Below are 24,630 nucleotides of genomic sequence, written 5' to 3'. Positions count from 1 at the left end.
CGGCCCATTAACGTTCATGATTAGTAACGCACTGGGCGGCGTCATTCTGCCCCCGTACCCAACTATCCCTACCTACTTCAGAAACCCCACACCAAACTGTCACTTTGTCACTATAAAGAGGCTGTTGGTGTAGGTCTCTTGGGTTAGTGTTGGCCCAGTAATGGAAATTTTCAATTTTACTTGTTGACTTAGCCGTTAATGTGAAAGTGAGCCTCGTCAGACCTCATGACAATCACGTTTTTATCTTCCAATAACTCCAACATACGTTGTCTAAACTGAAGCCTTTGAAGATAGTCTTGGGTGAATTGGTATGGTGATGGGAGAATCTTCTGGACCACCATGATTTTAGGGGTAGGATTTCAGTTCTTTGTTAAGAATCCTTTGAAGGCCTCGATGTGACATTCCAAGAGCTTGAACACGACTTAACGTTGATTGACGTGGTCTCGTAATGACATCGCGTCTGCCAGTCTGCAACTGAAACTCCCCCCCCCCCCCCCCACAGGACGAAGCCCGCAGAACACCTGGCTCGGACCCCTCCAGATGTACAGTCCACTTCCAAACCACCCGATCCATCTGCGCCACCTTCCCTGACCGAGCTATATTTTTCCATCATAGGCCTACACCTTTACTGCGGTAAAGTACATCTTTTTATATAGGCCTACCTACTAATATAAAATACCCCGGTTGCAGCAAACTTACAGACTAAGCAAATTTCAATTTAACTGATTGGATTTTTACTAAAATAGCCATAAACAAGTCACATTTATTTCCCATTTCAAACACATTATATTCAACTAGTACCTAGTTAGGTTTGCTACTACAGGGAAAGGGGAGAAGTGATTTTGCTCAAATAGGCCTACAATATTTGAACCGTACAACAAAATAATACAATAAGTAATACAATAGGATGAAATAACACGACTAGTTCAATTCATTTTCATTCAGTGTGTCCGCATACAATAATTTAGTTCTCCAGCATTGGATTACACAAAAAGTGGATAACAGTTCATCTATATAAGCGAAGATTCAGAGACAATTCTTTTAGCTGAACCGGACACATCGACGTGGCTGTCAGTTTTAACTTAGGCCTACAAACCTGCCTACTTTCCTGCGACAAACCTGGATGGAGTCGACACGAAACAAAGTTAATTGAAAAAATGAAACAACCCCCTTAGTGAATTTGAGACTGTGAATGAGCAAACAGAAATTATGGACAAAGCATCAGTACAATCAGACAAAAGGGAGGAGTTTTGAAACTCAGTGGTTATTAAATTATGTCATAAACGTTGAGTAAAACAACATAGAAAACAGCAGCTCTACAACAGTCAGTTTTGCTATCATCAATTATCAAATTCTAGTTTAACTTCCAATAATAAACCTCCCAACATTCTTAGGAAAGTAAGAAGATTGGATGACTTTCTTTGATGATTTACAGCTGAAATATAGACAACTATAAATTAAATCAAACAATAGCCAGCCAAGTTACGAAATGAAATGAAATGAAATGAAATGAAATATTACTTTATTATCACAAAACATTTCACAGATCCAGCGTTAGCTGGTGAAACAGGTGATATTGTCAGAGATCTTAAACACTAAGTTACATAACAAAACTAAAATCCACATAGCTTAAACTAAAATATATTTACTTATCATTTAAATAATCAGAAATATTATAATAATTTTTCTGTAAAAGGTATCGTTTGAACTCATTTTTAAATTTTGAAATACTGTTAATTTCTTTAAAATTAGTGGGTAGACTGTTGTAAAGCCTTAATCCCATATAATAAGGAGATCTTTCATATAAACAAAGGCGATGTCTTGGATATTGAAAATTTTTTGAGCGTGTATGATATGGATGACTGATTTGTTTATCATTGTACATTTGATAATTAATTTTAAAATTCACCATCATTTTAAATATATAAAGTGAAGGCAAAGTTAATATCTCATATTTAGCAAATAAAGCTCTGCATGAGGTTCTTTTAGGCATAAATGATAAAATCCTTATAAATTTCTTCTGAATTTTGAAAACTGCTTTAGAATAAGAAGTTGCTCCCCATAATTCAATCCCGTATTGCAAGACAGAAAAGAACATTGCATAGTACACTGTGAGTTTAGTTTTTAAATCTATTACATTTCTCAAAACATACATTTGAAAGCAAGCCGTATTTAATTTACCAACTACCATTTTTATGTGTGTTTTCCATGTTAAATTCTTATCGATATCTAAACCCAAAAATTTTGCATTTTCAGTAAAGGATATAATATTATTATCATAAGATAATTCAACAGTGGAGTTTTGCCTATTCTGAATTGTTTGAAATAACATCACCTGTGTTTTAGAATTATTAAGTTTTAGCCCGTTGGCTGTAAACCAATTAGATAAATTAAGAATAGAAAGACTGATTTCTTGTTTAAGATTTTGCAAATTATTTGATTTAACTATTGCTGTAGTGTCATCAGCATATAAGATAAGGTTAGACGATACATTTCGAGGTAAGTCATTAATAAATATTAAAAATAGCAAGGGGCCTAGTATTGACCCTTGCGGAACCCCACATTTAGTGTTAAGCCACTGTGAAATACATTTTTTACCATTTTTTACGATTATTGTTCTTTGATGTCTGTTAGTCAAATATGAATGCATCCAAGACAGAGCCATATCAGAAAATTCATAATATTTAAGTTTACTCATTAATATATTGTAATTTACACAATCAAATGCCTTGGATAGATCACAGAACACCGCAGCTGTGCTCTGAGACCCATCCAAGCCATCAGAAACCTGATTTATGAAGTCTGAGACAGCAGATATAGTGTTTTTCCCAGATCTAAAACCATATTGTTTATTGGTAAATAAATCATTATTTTCGAAATATGAATAGATTTGGTTGTAAGCAATTTTTTCAAAGATTTTAGACAAAGATGGGAGTATTGAAATAGGACGATAGTTATCAGGGTCCATTACTGAGCCTTTTTTGAAAAGTGGTTTCAGCTCAGCATTTTTTAATTGATAGGGAAAAATTCCTTCATCAAAACATTGATTGATTACTAGACACAGAGGCTCTGCAATATGGTTTATGACATTTTTAATTAATTCAATAGGAATTTCATCCCATCCAGAAGATTTTTTATTTTTTAAATTTCTAACGGTTTTTTTAATTTCTAAAATCGATACATGTCTAAACTGAAATTTCATTCTTATATTATTAGGCCTACTAGTATTATTAATCAAATTAGTTGCAGTGTGTAAGCAAGGCATACAATTTATATTTTTGTAAATGTTACAAAATTTATCATTGAGAAAATTTACCACATTTTGTCCATCTTTTAATTGCTTGTCTCCGACACACAAATCAGGGAAATCCAAATGATTGGAATTCAGGACTCCAAGTTCAGACTTCACAACATTCCACACCGCTTTGCTCTTATTATCTGAAGATGATATAACTTTACAATTAAACATTTTCCTAGCCTTATCGCAAACAGCTTTAAATATTTTTCTATAGTTTTTGTAATATTTTTTAAAATTAACATCTTGAACCGTTTTGGCAATAGTGCTTAGCTCTCTTTTTCTCTGACTTGATATTTTAATACCTTTAGTCACCCAGCTTTTCCTATATTTATTTTTGGGTGGTTTGTTAGTGTAAAATTTAAGAGGGAAACATTTATCAAAATTTACTAACAACTGATTGAAAAAATGGTTAAAATTAGTTTGAGCATCTTGTTGAGGCAATGCATTCCAATTAACTCCTGATATGTGTTGATAAAAAAGCGCTTTATTTTGTTTTGAAAATAATCTTTTTTTGTACTGTATTTTTTTGCAAAGTGCAGTATTTCTTGAAATTTCAATAAAAAGTGCCCTGTGATCCGAAACACCTAGTTCAAGGTTCATTTTAGATCTTATATTCTGGTTAAAAACAAAGTTGTCATTAGTTAAAATATTGTCAATGCATGAGCTTGTATTTACAGTTATTCTAGTTGGAGAACGAAAATTAATTGTAAAACCGTACATGCTGATTAAATTTAAAAACCTAGTTTTATGGCTGGGTGAGCTGCAGGTTTCTAAAATATCTATATTAAAATCTCCTGCTATACAAATCTGATAAGTTTTTACATATTTTTGTAGCTTAGAAAGTAACAATTCTAATTTATCTATAAATATTATAAAATTATTCTCATATGGAGTTCTATAAATTGAAACAATAATAACATTCAAAATAGGTATTTCAATACTACAAACTTCAAAAATACTTTCTTCATTGTATATATATAAATCTGTCATTTCTTTAAAAACATAATCAATTTTCAAAAGTATGCATGAACCTCCCCTTGCAATTGAGCTTCTACAATAATAAGCTGCTAATTTATATTTGTTTAGACTTGATAACAAATTTATTTGATTATCCTGTAAACAATGCTCATTCAAACACACTACATCAACATTTGAATCATCCAAAAATAAGTGTATATCATGCAGTTTTTTCACCAGACCACCCTGAATATTCAAGTGCATGATAAATGTATTTTTCTTATTTGCACAAAAGGTTTGACCATATTCCCACTTAACACATTTTTTATACAGATCAAAATGACACTCTTTGCAATTTACACAGTAGTTATCTTGGTCTAAAAGGCTTACATTAGAGGATTTAGAGGATTTATCAGCATTTAAAAAAGATGAATTTTTATCAACGTTTAAAGGAATTATTTCTCTGGGGTAAGATAAATTTTCTTCAATTTCTCTTTGTTTGGTAGTTAATGTATGGATTGAATTGGATTCTTTTGGAAACTCTGGATAAGTTTTAACACATGATATACTCTTATACTTAAAGCTAACCCCCTTCAAATTTGATGACAAATTGGTATTCATAAAAAACTACTATTATTTAAAGACATTTGACATGGTGGAACTTGAATATTTACACTATTTACACTCTCTAATGCGCCACTGCTCTGCTTTTTAACACTTCCCGGAAGCTTGACCACTTCACTAAACTGAAGATCACCAGGAGTGACTTTTGGACTGGCAGGGTTACTAGTGGAGGTTGGGCTGTTGTGAGTCGGCTTAGGTGAAGTTCTTTGGTCTAGTGTCGATCTATTGGAAACGGATGCAGATGATTCCAAGTGAAGCTCGCTGATAGGGGAAGACTGTTGGGTGTGATAGACATCAATAATTTGTTGTAGACGTTTCAGAAAATAGTTATAGGGTACACCGTTGTATAAAAGCCTATTTGAGTTTTGATAATAGCAGATAATATTTACAATTGCTCCAGTATTTTTTTGAAATCTTATTAAGTTTTGTATAAAGTGATCTGGCCATATTTGATCTCTAACGCAACCCATTGCTGAACATATAAGTATCTTAAGCTGTCTTTTTTTAAATTCATTTGTCAGTTGTTCAAAAGCACAGTCGTAGTCAAATTTGGTAGGTTTCAAAAAATATTTAGTTTTTGTAATGAGACTAAATATGCTTGCTCCTTTATTCACCTTTTGATATGCCAAGTGACTGCTAAGGCAATTTGAAAGGAGGGGCTTGCCAAATTGATTCCGGAAGGCAACCGCAACCCCAGCACTCATACTCCTCTCACTATCCAGGTCAGCTGATATTGTATGCGCAAAACCCACAGTCTCGTTGTTCTGAAATCCATCTATAATGTCCTTCATGTTTGCTTGGATGATATTAATACCAGCTGAATTTCTTATCTGTCTGGGAGAGTTACTATTTACAGATTTACTATTTACAGAAATGCTATTTACAGGCCTATCACCTCCAATAACATGTGTGACGTTGTTTATCTTGATTTTATTTATGAGTGATGTTATCATGTAGGATAGCTTTTTCTTTCCACGATGATTCAGATGCAACCCATGATTGGTAAAATGAAACCTTTCCAGCTCGTCAAGATCAATAACTTTTACACAAGGAGTTCTTACCGTAATTTCTTTGATATAGTTATTGATCATGGTTATATGATCATGGGCTGAGTCCTTTGGATTTAGATCATAGCGGTGAGGAATAGTAGTGACTATTATTGTTTTACTGTTGTCTCCAGCAATCAAGTTTTCCAGATACTTTTCTAAGTTTTCATAGATATTATTGGTTGTCTTTTTAATTACGTCATTTGAGCCCGATATTAAAAGCAGCATCTTGTTCCTAATTCTACTTCTCATTGCCTCATTATACACTTTTTCGGTAGTTGCCCCGGGCATCACTTGGCCACTAACTTTTATTTTATTTTTACTGCAGAAATTTATTATTTCAGGAAGCTGTCTTCCGTGACTATCTGCATATAATTCTATTTCCATTTTAGTACTATTTTCCCTGTCATGGATCCATTTAGGCACAGCAGATCTTCTTTTATCTTTTGCTTTACTTTGTACTGGGCTTGTGAAGTTGTTAGATCTACCGGTATCTTCTAAGTATTCTGCCCCATGATTATGATGTAGTACATCATAGCGGTTGTTTGTTTGTATTGTAGTGGTGTTCAGGTTAAGGTTAGTTTTTGGATGCGGCTTTGCTTTTGACACTTTTTTAGGTTGTTCCCATTTTTGGCTATTATTATTGTTTCTGATTAAAAATCCTTTTTCTTTAGTTTTAGGGTCCGTAGATGTTGTGGATTGGATGTCTGTGACTTGAGGTGTAGGCTCTGTTAAGCAGGTCTGAGGCATGCACTGCTCAAAGAACAATTTTTTTACATCAGGTGCTTCAATGAACAAGTGTTGACTGTTGTACATTAGGTAGGCAAGGGTGGCTCGTTTGGAGATTACTTGAGTCCTGTTTATTTTTAGTTCATGAAACTGTTGGAGAGCTAGATCAATATTGTTATTTAGGATTCCCTTCACTATGTGGTCAACAAACAGAAGCAGATATACACCACAGTCCACCATATTGTCCTGCTGTGGACAGTTGACAATATGAAAATTTGCATTTTCGGGACTATCTGTAATGACTCTACTGACTTTCAGGAAAATTTCTTTCGCAGATTCCAAGTTGTATTGTTTTGAAGAATCCAAGTAGTAAAAAGTGTTTCTTGATTTTTGATACAATAATAAGCTCCAATGTGTGCCACCCACTGCACAAACAGCTTTTGCATCGTTTACTGGTATTAATATAAATGATTTTTCTTGTAGTTTTAGAGGTGTTATTAAATAATCTGTATCATCTAGGCACTTGATTGCTTGGCTTACAACAGGGTTTATAAAATAGATGTTTTCATTGTTTACTATTTTATCATTCAGCATTTCAAGATAAATTCTAATCATATCATCATTTAACCATTCGTTGTTAAGCAAAGACATACAATGACCGGTGTTTACATCAGTTTGAATTTCCTTTGCAATTTTGGAGTTCTTCTCAATGTCGTTTAGTTTATTTACAACAAATGAATCTTTATGCGTAGGAGTACTATTACTAGATGCTATGTGGTTGTCCAAATCAACAATGGGCTGTGTACTAAGGGGAGTTCCAGCGTTCAGTTCTATTGAAAAATCATTTTGCAAGTCAGATATGATTTCTACACTATTTAAACTATTTAAGCTGTATGAGTCGTCAGAAGTACAAACACTGCCACTATCTGTACAAGTAGAAATATCAACAGACTTTATATCACCAGGAGGCTCCAACAGAAAATTTTGATTTGTTTTCTTAACAGAAAAATTGAAATCTTCAATTTTGTACACAAGTTTTTTCTCATCAATGTATTTAGCTAGTTCTTTTTTAGAACGAAATAACTTGCCCGACGGTGAGGTTATATATACATCAATTTTTCCTTTATGAATCCCTTTCTTTCTAACTATTTCCTCTCTTTTCCACCCTTTGGGAATCGTACATTTTTTATCCTTGCTATCCATATCAAAAAGTGTAAAACATAAACACAAAATAAAATCAAAACTACTTTTGATTGCAGTTTATATTTCCAGTAAAATAATTATATTAATTCACAGTTAAAATATTAAATTGCTTTCCTTAAATAATGTATGTAATATCTTAAACAACAATAGTTCTCTATTCTGTAATGAGAAGTGATAAAATATTTGAATATTGTGGCAATAGCTCTATTAGTAGGTCAGTTGAAGGGTCACTTCTCCGAGTAAACAAAGCAGCTGATAAGGAGTCTGTCCATTCTGCTGAAGCAGGTTTCAAACTCCAACAGGTTATCCTTAGGTTACAGGTTTACTTGTGGTTCTTGAGTTCCGTAGTTGGTATCTCTTGTATAATTTAAATTACAAATTAAAATTTTCCTTGTGTTAAAAGAAAAAATATTATTTTATTTTGCTAAGAAATTAAGTTCAAAATGCTTTTTACCTTTATTAATAATTTATGAATAAGACTTTATACTTTTCCTGCCAGTTTGCTCCAGTCAGTGTAACAATGTGTTTTGGCCTGCTGTAGAAAGTGGAAAACTATTTTTCAAATATTCTTGTAACTTGTGTTTTTCTTTACGGAATTTATCACTTATAAATGTTTATATATGGTTAAATTTAAGGTATGTAGCACTTTAAACACTATTCAATACTTAGAATATATTAAAAAAACTAAAAATAATATTACGGCAGCTTACGATACTCTTATATTTTGACAAAATTTGTAGGGAATACGGTACACCGGTATTTTAAAAAAGCACCTGAAATAAAATTAGGCTATTAATTCAAAAACAGCGCACTCAAAGTGTTTTTAAACCAACATGAAACACATAGGCTAACACATAATTGGATATGAAACAACGGTATATTCAATATACTTGCACAATTCAAAGTGATATAAAAAGGAACCAAAGGACGAGGGTATACTATTGTTTGTTGAATGTTCTTAGCCTAACAAGTTGTGATTATTTTTAGGAATGATAGAGAAAAAGCAGAAAAAATCACAGTATCACTTATGGTCAGATCAGGGCAAAAGTTCTTCTGGCCCTCACCACCTGACATTAAAATGCTGAATCCAGCCCTCATAATGTGCAGGATCAACAAAACTCCACACCCAGTGTCAAATTGGCACTACGGATTTGAAAATATAAAAAAAATATTATGAAATATTTAGCATGCTAAAAAACACATAAAAATATTAATTTATAAAGTCCTTAAAATGGACTAGAATACCTGCATATAGTAATCCTTTTGTTGCTGATTTTGGCTACTAGTTTCAATTCATTAATGAACCATCTTCAGGCCTCAAGGTGTCGAGTAATCACTTCATTCGAAGATCGTTAACAAACAAGAGTTCAATGAATAAGACATATACAAAGCACGATACACGGAACCGAAAACACATTACATAAAAACACGAAGGGACATTGACAATCAATCGTGACCGGGCTGAGGTAAAGTCTAGACTGGCGGTCAACGTGGTCTATGACGTTTGTCTCTGTCTTCTTATCACCGGTGTGTGTTCATTGATTTATTGTTTCCCTCCAGTATCCTAATAGGCCTAGCTGTATTGTAGATATAGTTATTAAACAGTTATTTGTGCAAAATGCACAAGAATATTGAGTACACGTTAGAGGAGGAAAAAACCAAGTAGTATTAAATTTTCTGGACCTTGCAATTAAGAAACAAAACGATCATTTCGAGTTTATAATTTACAGGAAGCCTCAGGGCCGGATTTCCCAATAGGCCCTGTAGGCCCGGGCCTATGGGCGCGAGCTCCCAGTGGGCGCAAGGCCGAGAGGAAGATATATTTTTAAAATATTAAAAAATAAAAATAAATAGTCATAGTTGTTAGAAAAAACTCTGGCTAATAAAGCATTCTGATTCTGAAGTTTATAGGAAGAAATAATTGTTAGAAGATTTAAACTATTTTTCAGAATTACGCATCAATTTCGTTACAACATTGGTAACGAACATTGGTACGGGAGTAGGCTGTAGGGATATTGTCGAGCGCCCGAGTGGTATGCATCGTATTGCCACTATGTTGGCTCGGTGCTACTGATCGGAGTGATTAGGGTAGCATGCGTGCTAGACACTGTTACCACCAAACACACAAAACAAAAGTTATTGACTAATCTTTTGATTGGTTTACAACAATCTGCAGGATCCAGTTAAAATATATAATACGTTGTGTTGAATATATAAAAAAATGATCAATTTATCTTTAAAATTAACAAAAAAATATTAATCTCAGTTTGCAACAGGTTTTCGACAAATTAAATACCTTCCAAAGCACCATTAATGCTGTAATTTTCTCCTCAGACCTAAGGATCGATATGGTTATAGTAATACCAGAAACAAAAGAACCCTGGGCCGTTTCGAGCCGCGCAGGTTTGATAGCCGGAATATTGCTCTGTTTTGCTTTGGAAATATAACCTAGATGCAGTACCACCATAGATTAAATATAACTCAAGTCGACTAGCTATCACATTGTTGATTCATTATTTTCATGTCTAGTTCACGTTGGTGACACTGAACGTTAGTGTTGACTTACTTTTGTTTCTATAATTTTAGGGTTAGTTCTATGATGTGTGTTTTAATTTCTTGTAATATAACCAGGAGACGACCTATTGTTTATGATTACATCGTTTTATTTAGGATAAACTAAGTTTAAATAACAAGAATTGTTATAATGAGCTAGTCCATAATGATGACAAATCTACTAAAGGAGTATGTTTAATCTATGGTATCACGTACTGTATGGAGTTCATGTTTTTGGGCCTGAAATTGGAATCAATGGCCATGTTTTTTGCAGGAATGCTCGGTGGGTTGAGTTGTATTGTTTCAGTTCCACAAACGTGAGCATTTACTAAAAGCATAAAATTGCTAAAAGTGTTTAAGACTGCACTTTATTAAGGAAAACGAGTCAATTCTTCAAAAAAACTTGCAATGATAAAATTCCGACCAGGAGTGGTATTCAAGCAATTAACTTAGGCCTATGTGCGTGATAACTGTGGCCAGACTAGGGGCGGAAAATTATTTGGGCCTAGGGGCGCCAAAATGCTAAATCCGGCCCTGGGAAGCCTACTTACACCGACCATACCATAAATGACGATTCACACCACCCACACTCTCAAAAAATCGCCGCCTATTTAACAGTTTTATCCATTAGATTGTTGTCAATAACCGATGAATCAGACTGATTATAATGAAGAAATAAACACGATAAAATACATAGCAGTCGCAAATGGCTTTCACTCCCTAGTAGACAAACTGATTTTTAAACATTTAAATAAACCTCAAACTAAATCAACAGAAAACAAAACGTATATTTAGGCAATTTTTGATTCACCAGTAGCACATTTAAAAATATCATGGACAAAAATAAATTCACCGCATCGTTCAAGACTAACAATAAACGTGGATCTCTATTGAAAGAGAACACAGAAATTAATTTAACCATCTACGATAAGTCTGGAGGTCTACAAAATAAATTGTAATGACTGCACGAAACTACATTGGCCAGACTTCACACTTGTTTAAGAATAGATTTAAGGAACATATGCTCAGAAAAACAACAGCTCCCCAAACATCAAATTATGCAGAACATCTGGTATTACACAACCACAATTATTTAAACATCAATAGTAATATGGAAGTTTTACATTTTTCGCAGGACCGTTCAAACAGAAACACATTGGAGGAATTTGAAATATAAAGAGCAGTTAAAGCCGACCATCAAAACGTTTTGAACGATAAACTCAATCCAACTATATATCTACAACACAGCTATTAGGATACTGGAGGGAAACAATGAATGAATGAACACGCACCAGTGATAAGAAGACAGAGACAAACGTCATAGACAACGTTGACCACCAGTCTAGACTTTACCTCAGCCCAGTCACGATTGATTGTCAATGTCCCTTTGTAATGTGTGTCCGTTCCGTGCATTGTGCTTTGTATTTGTCTTATTTATTGAACTCTGTTTGTTAACACGTTGACTGCTAACACCGACTATAGTCGGCGTCGCTAGCACTTCAATGTGGCGCGCGCCGACAAAAATCGGCACCAGACCAACAGAAATATATTGAGTCAGTGTGAGCTTAGCCTCAGACGGAGACGTTATAATCGTTGCCAGCCTGCCAGCTTAGAATGGGAGCTTTACTTTGGTGTAGGTTGGTACTAAAATTCCCCGTAACATCCTGTCTGGCAATGCTTTTGTCCCGGTTTCCGGGATTTTTTCTCTTCAACCCACATTACAAAGACACTGGATACGGATCCGTGCAGTGCTGCTACCTTTGGGTGTTTCAGTGAACTACATCCACTCTCGGGGTAACGCAGCACAGCCACCACTGCTCTTTTGTGATTCGTCAGACTGAAATATTTGAATGCCAATTGCGTTCGCTGATTCGGTTGCGTGCCGGGGCTTCGCCCGCCACTGGGGAGCGCCGGTACGTTGTTTTCAGCAGTCAACGTGTTAACGACCTTAGAATGAAGTGATTACTTGACACCTTGAGGCCTGAAGATGGTTCATTAATGAACCGAAACTAGTTGCCAAAATCAGTAAAAAAGGATTAGCCTACTATATAGGCTATGCAGGTCAGTGTATTACAATTTTGACATTTTAGAAGAAATTACCTACATTTCAAAAATCAACCTTCATGCAAAACAAGAAGCTTATGAAAAAGTTATAAAATTTCATCCTAAAATTCAAAGAAAGAAGAAAAAGTCCACAGTAGTTCTCTGCAGACTACGCAGCACTGCAAGCTGAATGCACCACCCTGAACATGAGCAGCAGCACCCTGTACCAGAGCTAAACGGTTTAGCCCCAATCTGTACCTCGTGGGAATTTATAAACATAAACTCAAATTCTATCACTTAACCAATCATCGCTAATAACCAAAAGAGGACGTCTGTTTATTATGATCTCACAGTTAATAGACTACGATAAAAGCTACTTTCACTAACTTTTTATTTTAGTACCGGAAGCAAATTAGAAGCAAGTGAGTAGAAACATGTTTTTGTACTGAAACATTGAAACTAGCACACATAGCAAAACTATGCAGATACTGTTTGAACTTGCACATTCTGCTGCTAGATAGCAGCACTTGTCGGGATCACCTAGCTTGAATTCTAGGCCAAAAAAATGGGTGTACGGTTTAGCCTCGCTGTAGGCCTACCGTTTAGCCCCGCTCTCCCCTAATACAGTAATCCGGAGGCTAAACAACTATTTGTATAGGTAGCCTAAAGTCATTTATTATGTCAAAAATAAACTAAGTTCCTGGAATTCTACTGTACCGGTAACTTAGAATTCATTTTTCACTACCACTAGGTAGGTACTACCGTACAGTACTATGAGTTGAGCTGTTTTCCTTTATGTGTTTACAACCTGCGAAACATCATATTTTTCAACAGCTGTCGATTGTTTACAATGGAAAGTAACATTATTTACAACCAAAAACGTACCACTGTCAACGACTTCAAAAATTTGTTATTGTTTTATCAACAGTTTCAATTTTCAACAACTAAAGTAAATATTAACTTTAAATTGAAGGCATTCTAATTGGAAATATGGTAACCTACAAAATTTGACAAGATTTGTGATGAAGAAAATAAGTTAATTATTCTTTGTAGTGTAGCCAAAAGTAACGTTCAAAACACAAGTGAAAGTGAATTTCCGCTTGTACTTTGAGAATGACTCGTGAATGATTATGCTATCCACTCGCAACCATCAATATTTTCTTGGGTTCCCTTGAGCTAATAAACTTTGGCGTCATGTGACAATTAGTGCCACGATAAGCTTGTTTTGCTAAAATTATTAACCCTGAATCAGTTAGGCTACGTGTCACTGTTTTCTGACACATTTTACAAGCCTTCACTACAACATAGGCCTACTGTACTCTTTTTGCTTACCGGTATTTTTTCACAGTTTGAGATATTAGGCTTTAAGCCTAATACAACCTACCACATTTCATATTTGGCAATGTTTTTTTCACCTAGACAGCAGCTGAATGTGTAGCGGATCGCTACAATAGCGCAAGTCACATGACTACGATGCGCGCGCAGTCACCCGGGTAGGCACGCGCAGCGAACCAAGAGCAGTACAGTGTAGTGTCGAGCGCCTGGAGCTGTACATCTGATCGGATAAGTAGACTGTAGCCTAAGATGTCTAGCTAATAGAAGTAGGGGTTGGGGAAGGGGTGTAGGTTGGGGCAAAAGGTAATTCAATCATGTAGTTTATTAGGTTCTCGAAGGGTCGTGGTCTGGCAATTAATATCGTAAATTAGAATTCACATTTGCTAAGTCTAGTAACCTTTTTCACGAATTAGAATAAGTCCATATATATATATTTCTCTGTTCATTATATTATAATTAGATACATTAAGAACATAAAAGCTGGCTGTGATAGGCAGCTAAGGTAATATTGTGCACTTTGACGAGTTAGATTAATTCTTGCAATAGAGTTGGGTTACGACAGGAAATGTGGGTGATTTGGCAGTGGCTAGAGGAAGATATATAGGGCCCAGGTATCTTCATTTACACTCATACTACTCCACATCATCACATAGTGGTAGCAGAGCGTCAAGATCCGGCCAAAAATGCAATTTTAACAGAAATAGAATAGATTAAAACATGTCTCAGACCAGCCAGGTGCTTTGTTCAGACAGGAAATCGACAGGTTACAGGTCGGCACCACGTGGCGGCCTGGAACGCACGAGCATGCATAGCTAGGCACGTCATGAAATGTGAATCAATATCATTCAATTTATTTTATTTCCAAGGAAAATTTAAAAATCAATTTTAATGAGAATGTTTTAATTTCAAAGTAGAATTAGGAGAACCTTGATGTTTTTTATTAATATTTTACCAAACCAAGTTGATAAATATGTTTAAATGCATTTATGTAATCACTCACGAGTTCGACATCAAGTCTGAAAGGCAGTAATTAAACTAAATATACCTCGACGACAGGCCGAATGAGTGTTTGATGAATATTTTTATTACCGAAAGCAAAATATTAGGAGTCAAAGTGCACATCAGTATAGTTTACAGGCCACGACCAAAAAATCAAAATTCAAAATTGGGGGGAATTTTAAATTCATTTGTATGTCACCTCCCCAACCCCAAAAAGTCATAAATATCCCCAAAAATTTTTATTTCATAATTTTTACAGCCGAAAGGGTACTGCAGTGAATTAATTAATGATTAAAATAGTATTTTAAAGCGTAGTCTGACATATTTTAGTTGTAACTCATCACCTTAATTTAAGTTGTGTTTAGAATTTAAGTTGTTCAGCAAAGTTTTGATATTTGAGGTGGGCTAGTGAAAGTTGAGAGTCCATGTCATTAATAGGCCAGACAGACTTAGAACAGAACTGGAATGTTAGATAACAGAAGTTCAAAGATAAAGCGACGATTTAAGGCCAGATTTGTTATTTCCAAGCAAACATACACGATTTAAATATACATTACACACAGTTATTACAGGCTCATCTTAAACAAAAATACAAATAAATATATAAAATAAATATAAAAACAGAAAAACATTTAAAACGTAAAAAAAAATATATATAATAATAATAAATGTAAAAAAAATGTAATACATAATCAAAAGAAAGCCAAGAGCCTGTGTACAACATTTGCTTGAGTAAATCGTCACTTCATAACATTTCAGTCAATTTAGGCCATTAATTGACAATGTTGATTCCTTCTGAATCAGGCCAAAATCACAGGGTCAATTCATTGTTCACATTAACAAATTATTATCTTACATAAAATTTCATGTAATTTAGTACAACAATAACACAACAATCAGTACAGCAATAGATGTCAGACATAAAATGCATTACAGTTTTATATTTTACAGTTCACAAAGTTTCATTCACTCGCAGCGACCTTGAACATGCAGGCCCGACACTACAACCAAACAAAAGAATTCCGACATACCGACATGCCATTACCCTGCTACACTCTTTCGACCACCTTGATACCGTAATATGATACAAATTCAAATACTCGGCGATTCACTGACTAAACGTCTGGAATATTTTGTTAACCGAGAAGGTAGTAAATTAAAATTAGAATACAGTATGGGAATTTCAGGCGCAACAATTGCACAATTAAAGAAACAAATCAAAATCACAAATCCATATTTCAACAGTGAAATACCATTATTGTTATGGATAGGAACCAATGACATATTCAGCAATACATCAATAACAATGATGACACAGCAATATGTATCATTGCTCAGGGTAATCAGGAAACGTTATCTAGGCACCAGGTTGATACTGTTAGGATTACCATATTTCCCTAGGTCAGAATATACACCACACACAATAGATAAAATTACTCGATTCAACACATTTTTACACACATTGTCAAATCAAAATACCCAACCAATTTTTCTAACACATGTTTTAAATTCAAATAAATATTATTTACACACGTACAGACATTCAAATCGTAGGGATGACATACATTTGAACAATATGGGGAATCAGATCTTAGTCAAACATTTGACACACCAATTGCAGTAAAATACAATCATTAGGCAAAATTCACACCTTTTTTAAATAATTTCTCTCTTTTTCTTGTTAAATTACAATTTGCCCAGCCCAAACTCTTCCCACCTGTTTGATAAAATAGTTGATATTAAAGAAGTTGTTAGGTATTGAATTTTTTTTACTATTCAAATAATAGTAGATCAAGGCAAGATGTCCAAGATTTACGAGTGGGAAACAAAACCCACAGGGGTATCATGGATACGAGATTTTGATGCGCAAAGCGCAATTCTACAGTGCGAGAAGTGGGGCTTAACCCCAGCCAAGACACTGGAAGAAAATAGGGTCATTTTAAAGAACGCGGTGACAGCGCAAGTGCCAACGGTACCAGACACACCAAAACCCACGGAACAAAACACACCCATCTTAGCGGATCAGACGGCGGAAATGATTAGAATCACAGCCCAAGCCATAGGCGATTCAATCGCTCAAGCTTTATCTCAAAACAAACCAGTAACACAATCAACACACACCCACACAAACCCGAGATTAGTCGACGATCTAGCGTCGAAAGCTCCCAACTGCGACGGCACGGACACAAGCAAATTGTTAGCCTTCTTGAAAACGGCCATTCAAATTGAGAAATTAAAGTTAGCCGACGACAAATCAATCACGATAGCATTGTTACACAAAACAGCAGGGCAATTAAGGGATATTTGGACCATGGCATTACAGGAGAACTGGGAGGTCAAGGGTAAAACAATTCCTACTATAATTAGTACCTTTCTCCCAGAAAGGGCAAAGCAACAGCTCCTGACTCAAACAGTTTATAGGGTACAGGGTCAATTCGAGTCACTTTCAGATTTCATTATCCAGGTGAAAGAGTCAGCAGAAATCCTAATACCAACAGAATACGACTTACTGGAGGTAATATTGACAGGTATAAACGCGACAAATAGGGCACGTCTTGCAGGGTTTCCGCCGCCGACCAAACTTGATGATTTAATAGCGCTTATCCCAAAATTAGAAGTTGTGAGACAGTTAGAGGAGGGTAGCAACTCGCAATCACGCCGATGGGAAACCAGAGCAGAAAATAATAGGCAATTTACACCTCAAAACAGGCAATTCGCACCTCAAAATAGGCAATTCACACCTCAAAACAGGCAATTCACATCTCAAAATAGGCAATTTACACCTCAACATAGGCAATACACACCACAATACATGCAACAGCCACATGGGCAACCAAGATTCCCACATCGACCACATATGCAGCCAAATACATACTATAAGACACCAGTGCATAACAGTGCATATCACGGCGCACCGAGGCAGGTCAATGACCCCAGACACTACCGCCCGCCCACCAACCCTACAGACCAACACACACCTACACACAATACACAGTTAAACTCCAGAGGAGGCCGATAATTGGCGCTCTCGCACCTCCGACACGTCATAGCGCCTATTCACACACAACAATCAACCAAAACACACACACACATAGCCATAAAAACAAAAATGCTCCAAACTTTCCTAAATTAAAAACATGTACAGTACCAATTTTTTTCGGCGACATTGAAACAAATGCACTTATAGATACAGGGTCTACGACGTCAATTTGCTCACGATCCTTTTTTGATAGAATCAAAAATAATCACTTAATTACAAAATCAATCACTCCGATCAATCAATTTGCTATTTCAGCCTCAGGCGACAAGGTAATTTTCTCACACATGGCAAAGCTACACTTTAAAATTAGACACTTCTCTTGGACATTCAGTTTCCTAATAGCACCTAAATTGCCAATAAACATTGTATTAGGGTTAGATTTCCTCACCAAAACAAAAGCAATCATAGACGTGGCGAATCACAATGTAACATTTCCATACGGTACAAGACCGGTCATGGCCATATTACACACAGACCAACACGATAGTAATCTACAGGAAGACAAAACTTACACCTTGGGCGATAATTTGACACCAAACCAGATACAACAAATACACAAATTATTACAGTCATTTCCAAACACAGTATCGAAACGATTAGGGCAAACAAAATTGATACACTACGACATAAAATTAAAATCTCAGCAGGTTGTAAGGAGTAGGCCGTACCAATTCGCACCGCCAAAGCTCGAAGCATTACGAAAACAAATCGACGACCTATTACAAAAGGGCGTGATAAGACCATCATCCTCCGAATACAGTAGTCCAGGATTTGTAGTCCCCAAAAAAGGAAACAAAACGCGATTTGTAGTCAATTACAAAAAGCTCAACGACTTGATTAATTTAGAGTCTACGCCAATGCCAACCGTCGAATCAGCATTTCAATATTTAGGTCAAGCGAAGTGGTATACATTGTTGGATTTGAACAGCGCATACATGCAAATACCGTTGACAGAACAAAGCAAAAAATACACAGCATTCGTCGTCCCATTTGGGGAATTTGAGTTCAACGTTGTACCATTTGGATTAGCCACAGGATCACAGGTTTTGACAAGGTTAATAGATAAAATATTTGGAGACATAAAATACAAATACATTTTCAATTTTTTCGACGACTTGGTAATTTATTCAAATGGATCATTTTCAGACCATCTCAATCAAATAAAGGAAGTAATAACTAGATTACAAAACGCAGGTCTTACGATCAACCCAGAAAAAATGACTGTAGCATCTAATCACATCGAATTCCTAGGCCACATTTTTCGCAACGGCACAGTTACATTTGACACACAAAAAATTCAACCAATTCTTAACTTCCCAACCCCCAAAAATGTCAAACAGATTTCTAGGCTAATCGGGATGACAGCGTATTACGCAAGGTTCATACCGAATTTTTCACACATTTCGGCACCATTAAACAAACTCAAACGCAAAGATACACCATTTGAATGGGGCTCTGAACAGGAAGCCGCCTTGCAAAGTATTAAAAAAGCTCTAACGTCGCAACCAGTTTTAAGACTCCCAGATTTCAATAAAAAATTCATCCTACAAACAGATGGTTCAGGCACAGGACTAGGAGCGCAATTAGCACAGGAACACGAAGGTAGTTTATTACCAGTAGCCTACGCGTCGAGACCACTAAGCAAACACGAAGTAAACAAATCCACAGTTGAATTAGAATGCCTAGCAGTCGTGTTCGGATTGACAAAATTCCAACAATACCTCGAACACAGGGAGTTTACACTTCAAACAGATTGTTCAGCATTAACTTGGCTTCTAAATCATCCACGACAAGTAGGTAAAATTGCGCGATGGATAACATTCATTAACTCTTTCCAATTTCATTCTGAGCACATAAAAGGCAGTGATAATCCAGTCGCCGACTGTCTATCTAGGTTATACGAAGACGCCGACACACAACCAACAGTAGTAACACTAAACGATGACACTAATACACATTCAGTAAACATTTTGATGAAAATTCCAGAAGCTTTCAAAAACATCGACGAACATCAAAGAGACGACCCCACGTTGATCAAAATTATTAGGGACCCACATAGAAACCAGGCATATACAGTAAAGGACGGAGTGTTAATGCATTTAGCACCCGGCCAAAAGACACCACGAATAGTACTCCCCACGAAACTAATTGACATGATTTTCACATACTACCATTTAGCACCTACATCAGCACACCTAGGAATCAAGAAAACTATACATAAAATAAATCAATTTTTTTGGTCACCAAATTTAAACAAAATAATAGCCGACAAAGTCAGAACATGTCTCTCTTGCCAAAGATCCAAACAAGCTCCGAACACCAGGGTAGGCGAATTATCATCCGATCTAGCAACAAAACCATTCCAAAAAGTGTACATTGACTACGTAGGCAAACTTCCTAGGACAAAGTCAGGCAACTCATACCTACTATCTGTGGTGGACGCATTTTCAAAGTTTGTAATTCTTTTACCAGCTAGAAACGCGACAGCTGCCACCACAACTACACTTCTCACAAAACACATATTCTCACACTACGGTTTCCCGCAATACTTAGTATCAGACAACGCACCATCTTTCAAATCAAAACAAATGAAGGAAATGTGTTTAAACTTCGGAATCAAACACATATTTACATCACCGTACAACCCAAGCGCAAACAACGTAGAGAGAGTCAACAAAAATCTCAAAGTTGCTATGAGAATATACCACAATTCCGACAACCAAACATGGGATCAAAACATTCATTGGTTTCAAATAGCATTCAATTCCGCTCAACATGAAAGCACCGGTTCGACACCTGCAAGCTTATTTTTGGGGAGAGAAATAAACCATCCACTACAATTAGCCTGGGATTTAAATAAATTAATTGGGGAAGAACCTCAACCAACCACAGACAATCGCTGGCAACATGCACTTGATAACCTACGGAAGGCAAGAGAAAAACGCACACAATATTATAACAGCGGTCGTCAACCCAATCCTTACAAAGTAGGCGATTGGGTAATGTATAAAATGCACCCACAGTCCAAAGCAATAGACAACGTCAATTATAAACTCCAATACGCCTGGTCAAAACCGTGCGTGATTGACAGTTTCTCATCACCAGTGTCAGTAAAGCTGGTAAACCCCTCAACAGGTAAGATTGTGACAAAAGCCCACATTTCACAATTGAAACGATTTTTTCAACCAATTTATTAAATAAACGTCGTCAGAGTGCACAATAGAACCTTAGCCTAGTTTAATTAGTTATAAGTGAACATCTAGCAAGAAATCTCGAGTAACTGACTACAACAATACTTCGCAACAATACTTCTCAACAATACGGTACACAATACAACTCCGGCCCCGGCTGATAGGGTGTTGGGAGTTGAGTCTAAGCCGTACCTTCACAGAGGGTGCGGCTACACCTCTCGATGCACCGCTTGGCCGGAAAGCCGGAAGCGACAACACGTGGCAAGTTGGCAGCGAAACACGTCATAGTGTTTGTACTTAATATATGCATTTCCAGACCCCAGTAATCAACAACTTTTTCAATCCCCTTAAAACTTACAATCTGAGCAAACGACTAATTTTTTTTAAGTAATTTTTTATTTTTAATTTGCTCAAATTGGCTATGACGGGAATCGTTCGCCATAACACATTCTTATGACAGATTGCAACTGTCATATGAATAGTGCAGCCGACAGTTTACTTATGACAACAAACACTCACTAAAAGTACTGGACTGAAAAATGACAACACTGGAACGATACAGACAACTGACTACAGACCAAGCTAGACTTAAACTATGGCAATTAGGCTAAGTAGAACTAAGTAGAATTAAGTAAAATTAAGTATTTCTGTGTTAATATAAGCAATTGAATCGCAAAGGTAAATACAACATTACATAAAAAGTATTAAGTAAGTAAAGTCATCCACGTATATTAAAATAAGATATATGGTATTTAGGCGTAATACAATCGTTATCAAAGTAGATAACAGCGCACACGACAATCCATATGTTTGTAAATAACAAGCAGAATTCTGAGCGTAGAAGAAGAGTTTATGTATTATATATTTATAAAGGGTAATTTAAATGTTTATTATGTGTTATACACTTGCATGCGTTAAAATAAAATACAAAAATATAGATAAATATATTTATGTTGCTGAGCGACAGAGAAGGAAATGGACTAGTAGGAAACAGACAATAGCAAGCGCCAGCCACGAGATAACACTGCCGTTATCAGTACAAACATCTGTTCCATTCAAACCTCTACTTCCGCCCTATATAAATAATCAAACCAAGCACCGATCAATCCTTCACATTGAAGGAAAATATTAAAACAATATTTGTTTAAAAAATTAAATTGTGCTAAGCCGTCGGTGAAATAAATAATTATTATTTAATACCTCTGTGCATAATACTTGATAATTGGCACTAGAGGAGCTTCGAATGAATTTACACTTACAATAACACTATCATTCCTTACATCAACCAACAGACTTTCGAAACTCCATTCAACCATGAATAGCATCCAAGCTGAAAGAGTGTATAATGTGTGTCACACTAGTTAATTAATTTATTATTAGTAAATCAACAGAAACTTAGTAATATATCTCCCAGTCAATCAAATCCATAGCATTTAAGTAGATAAACATTAGATTTTTTCCCTTTTATACTCAGTAAATTAAATTCCTTTTTTTAAATTAAGTAGAACAATTTCTTATTATTAGTAAATTCATTTAGATCATAAGTATCAATAGTAAACTTAAGTAGAGTAGTCGCGATCAATTTTTACCGAATATCCAGGGAATATATCAGTGATAACTAACATCAAAATAATTAATCATCAATCAAAACAATCTCCAAATTCACATCTGAGTAAACGTATCATCAACCTCATATCAACTTCAAAACCAACGCATTTCATCCATCATTAAGAGGCGTCCAGCGATATAATTAGCGCCCCGAATTTAGTAAGGGCTCAAGAGCTAATTACGAAATTACGTCACATCACATCACAACAGTATACCTTCAAGAACTTCAGAACACTACTCCAGCTTCATTCATCAGTTTACACAACTTCATTCTTCATTCTTCATTCTTCCAACTACTCAACTTCAAGAAACTCATCAAACTTCAGCAACCTTCCATATTTACCAGCAATTACCAGCAATAACCAGACTTCAATACATCCATCTAATTTCATCAACCTTCAGTATTTCAACAACATTCCCAAATTCATCATCAATCATATATCCAACTTCATCAGCCAACAGATCTTCTCAACCCAACTTAATTAAATCTATCACTGATATACGCCCGCCCACATTTCTTAGAGCAGGTTTAGATTAAGCAATCCCACCAAACATAGTTATAAGAAATTCATTCAAAACCATAATTACCTTTAGTTTATAAAAAAAAAAATAAATAGTTAATAGTTTATAAGCAAGACCGACACACATTATAACCTCAAATGAGTCAAACCAAAAGGAGTGCAGAAAACTGTTGGAACATTTCCACACCGACATCGATGTCACAACGACACAATCTCACGGCGAGCACAATAAAAATTAAAAAAAAAAAAAAAAAAAAAAAAAAAAAAAAAAAAAAAAATATTTCTTCGTCCTTCATCTTTCCCAAACCCCAAAATCACCCCAAAACTAGGAAAAGAAAAAAAACAACCCCACCGGGGGGAGGATGTAGCGGATCGCTACAATAGCGCAAGTCACATGACTACGATGCGCGCGCAGTCACCCGGGTAGGCACGCGCAGCGAACCAAGAGCAGTACAGTGTAGTGTCGAGCGCCTGGAGCTGTACATCTGATCGGATAAGTAGACTGTAGCCTAAGATGTCTAGCTAATAGAAGTAGGGGTTGGGGAAGGGGTGTAGGTTGGGGCAAAAGGTAATTCAATCATGTAGTTTATTAGGTTCTCGAAGGGTCGTGGTCTGGCAATTAATATCGTAAATTAGAATTCACATTTGCTAAGTCTAGTAACCTTTTTCACGAATTAGAATAAGTCCATATATATATATTTCTCTGTTCATTATATTATAATTAGATACATTAAGAACATAAAAGCTGGCTGTGATAGGCAGCTAAGGTAATATTGTGCACTTTGACGAGTTAGATTAATTCTTGCAATAGAGTTGGGTTACGACAGGAAATGTGGGTGATTTGGCAGTGGCTAGAGGAAGATATATAGGGCCCAGGTATCTTCATTTACACTCATACTACTCCACATCATCACAAATGATGCTCACCGATTTGTGTGTTTGTTGTTGTGTTTGGTGTTTGATATTTTGGTTAACATAGGTCAAGTGACTTTATACAATGAAGCTAGGCTTATATAACATTAAAATTAGTCCTAAGTTAACTTATAGGCCTACCGTCATGTGGACTACAAACGAAAAGTAAAAATAAATGTTTTGACTCTGTGTAACACACATTAAATAGGCCTAGGCTATGTCATATCCTGCATCCAATACACATTTTCTAATTCCTTGGTTTATTTACTTTAAGAATACCGGTACCGGTACTTTAAGTTATCACAAAGTTTAGTGTAATATCGTTTTAACAAATTGAAAAAAAAAATATTAACTAGACCACGTGTTTCCAAAAAAACTAACCCACCCAAACTCTTTCGCGTACATAAAAAAGTAGGCTAACAAAAGATTCAAGGGCCTTCTAGTTATCCTATTCTTTTATGATAGGTACCTACCTACCTTAGTTAATTGAGTTTATATTCATGTCTCTTAGGCCCAGCCCACACGGTGTGACTGTTTTCCTGTTATTTCAAGTTGTGAATGTTTTCTTCGT

General features: G+C 35.7%; 1 protein-coding gene across 1 annotated transcript in view; it reads right to left on the bottom strand.

Annotated features, from left to right (window-relative positions):
- The window catches only part of LOC128981946 (protein lines-like), a 30,153-nt gene that overhangs the window by 4,060 nt on the left and 1,463 nt on the right, over positions 1 to 24,630 (bottom strand). The window lies entirely within an intron of this gene.

This window comes from Macrosteles quadrilineatus, unplaced genomic scaffold (assembly GCF_028750875.1).
Source record: "Macrosteles quadrilineatus isolate MER2022 unplaced genomic scaffold, UCM_ALF_1.0 Scaffold_60__1_contigs__length_738512, whole genome shotgun sequence".
Taxonomy (NCBI): Eukaryota; Metazoa; Arthropoda; class Insecta; order Hemiptera; family Cicadellidae; genus Macrosteles; species Macrosteles quadrilineatus.
Note: the sequence above shows the minus strand (reverse complement) of the source record. Positions and strands in the feature narration are given on the sequence as shown.